The sequence below is a fragment of the Triticum dicoccoides genome, chromosome 4B (assembly GCF_002162155.2).
Source record: "Triticum dicoccoides isolate Atlit2015 ecotype Zavitan chromosome 4B, WEW_v2.0, whole genome shotgun sequence".
Lineage (NCBI taxonomy): Eukaryota > Viridiplantae > Streptophyta > Magnoliopsida > Poales > Poaceae > Triticum > Triticum dicoccoides.
The window spans coordinates 510,942,105-510,944,891 of NC_041387.1; positions in this window are offsets into that span (position 1 = coordinate 510,942,105).

Genomic DNA, 2,787 nt, shown 5'->3' on the forward strand with positions numbered 1-2,787 from the left:
CTAGTATATGTCTGGGGAAGGAGAGAGACCTAGCTATGTATTGAGGGAGATCGATCGACATCCATGGATATGTGTAGCAGAGGAATAAGGTTGGGAAAAAGACAAAGGTAGAGCGTCAGAGGGTTGGTGGTGGAGTGGTGTCTCACAAATGGTGGGAGAGGCCTGCTAGACAAACGGAGGGTATGAGTGCAATATCAATAAGAGAGGGCGGGGGATGTCTGTCTGTCTATGCACGTGCGTGTGAGAGACGGGTCGGTAGGTATTCAAGGATGATGAGGGGAGAAGATATGGTTGTGGTAAGCATGCGTAACTACATAGGAAGATCAACCGTCGTGTGTCCGAGAAAAGGAGAGACATAACTAGCGAGGTAAGTGTATCAGTGCTTGGTGAAAATGAATTATAGTCGACCTGGCTATATGTAGGGAGATCAGTTCATATACATGTCTGCATGTGTTAGAAGCAAATAAGGTCCAGAGAGGCAGACAGGGGGAGAGAGTGTGGCTAGGAGGTGGTGCGAGAGGCCTACCATGTCGAGGGGGGAGGAGTGTGCGAGCATGTGACTAATGAAAAGAGGGGCGGGAGTGTGCACCTGCGTGGAATCGTATTGGACATATGGGGGCATGGACGGTGAGAAGAGAAGAGGGGAAGTATATATGTGTTTGTTGTAGGCACACTTGGCTAGAGAGGTATATCGACCGGTGTGTGCCAGAAAGAAGGAGCCGGGGGCCTACACACACCGCTGGTGGACGACCTAAAGAGAAATAATGAACGTGCGTGATGGAGGGGACGCTAAGGGTGTGTGAGGGGGCGGGCGTGTGCATGCACGATAGAAAGTTAGTGCTAGCTAGCTACAAATAGAAGAGGATCATGAAGGTGTAAAAGACGAACAAAGATTATGGAAAGGTGGATACGGATACTTGATACGGATACTTGAAGAAGATATCATAATGTACAACATTGATTATAATTTGGGCTAATGTGTGGCTTTTGCAACTCAGGTCTAAATACTTGTCATAATGTTGGGGGCGGGGCACTATACTTTGTGTGATAAAGACGGTGTATGTATGGAACATGGTTTAGATTATGAATATATAGTTAGTACATCAAATGTACTATTATTTGGAATCAACATCAAGTGTATTCAAAAAAAATAAAATTCGAGTTCATGTAGTACACATAGTTCATATCTATCTCTATAGTAATCATGTGGTGTGTTATTAAGGTAATACACGAATGATGGTTGAAGTTGGCAACAATCATGATTGTAGATTCTTATTGAAATAGAGAAACGAATTCAAATTTAGTTCGAATTGCAGCGGTAGTATAGACATTTGGAATGCACTAAAATGTTGGTATGAGTAGGTTACATGCATTATACAGCAAAGCAAAAAAATTAATCGGACATAACATGGATTCATACTCCCTCCTTCCATTTATATAGGGCGTAATGAGATTTTTAAGACCGCCTTTGACTATTGACAAGATTAATAGTACATGACATGCACAATGTGAAAATTATATCATTGAAAGAACCTTTCACAGACAAAGTTAACGGTGTGCTTTGTGTAAGTTGCATGTCATATATCATTGCTCTAATATTTGGTCAAAGTTAGCATCGAAAAATGCATTAGGCCCTATATAGATGGAAGGAGGGAGTAGCTTTGAATAGCATTCGTATAGTAAAACGGGGCAAGACTCTCTCTTTGTGTGGTGTGAATAGTTTTATTTTTTTTCGTTTTGTTTTTGGTTGAGGGAAGTGCGAATTGATTTGGTACGTACAAGCACAATATTACTACACGTTAGGCTTGTCCCTAAAATTCAACCCGCGTCTTGTTATATCCCGAAAATTCAGACATCATGCTCCCAAAACTGGCGCCTTCACAACCCGCGCCTTGCTATCCCGAAATTACAACACGTGCGAAAACTCCCTCCAGCTGCCAAATCCCGACACGCGAAATCCCCCTTCTAACCCTGAGCCGAAAGGGCCGCTAGTTCAAATCGGTGGGGGGTAATTTTGTTACACACCCTACATTTTGGACAAGCGCGTCCCTAAGTCATGCTTCACCCCCTCCCATCGCCCCCTTTTCGCCACTCAAAATCCCAGGCCGCCATAACCTCTCCGCTCCAGCCGCGAAACCCCACCCTCCTCCATCCACCACGTCACCGCTGCCCAGCCGGAGCCTCTTCCCCAACGATGTCGTCCACCGCAACAGCTCGACGTCCCTCGTCCACCTCCCCGGATGAGGATCCGTCATCCATATCGCCGTCCCGCCGGTTCAGCCGCCCCGTCCTCCACCTCCAAGGAGCTGCTCCGACGATCACCTTGTCTATCGCGGCTGCTCCATCCCCACAGTGTCGCCTTAACCTGCTCCACCGGAACCGCATCATCCTCACCGACTCCTCGAACGAAGCCGAGGCCTACTTTGTGCCACCAAAGAGGTTGTACACTCATCGCATCGCACCTTCTCCTTAACTCGACCTCCCGGCACCGACGGTGCTCCATCCCGCACCGCCATGGAGCAGCTACCTTGAAGCCGGCGCCGCGGGCGACATCTCCATGGTGGCTCTCCCCTAGTGTGAGGCCCCTTCGGCGGCGGCGTCCATACCAGCCGGATCTGCTGCTGCTGCTCCGGCTCTCGCTCGCTCGCTCGCACTGCTGCTGCTACTCCGGCTCTCGCTCGCTCGCTCGCGCTGCTGTTGCTGCTGCTCTGGCTCCCGCTCGATTGCTCGCTCACGCAGCAGCAGCTGCTGCTCTCCCCCTCGCTCGTGCTGCTGCTCTGCTCCGAT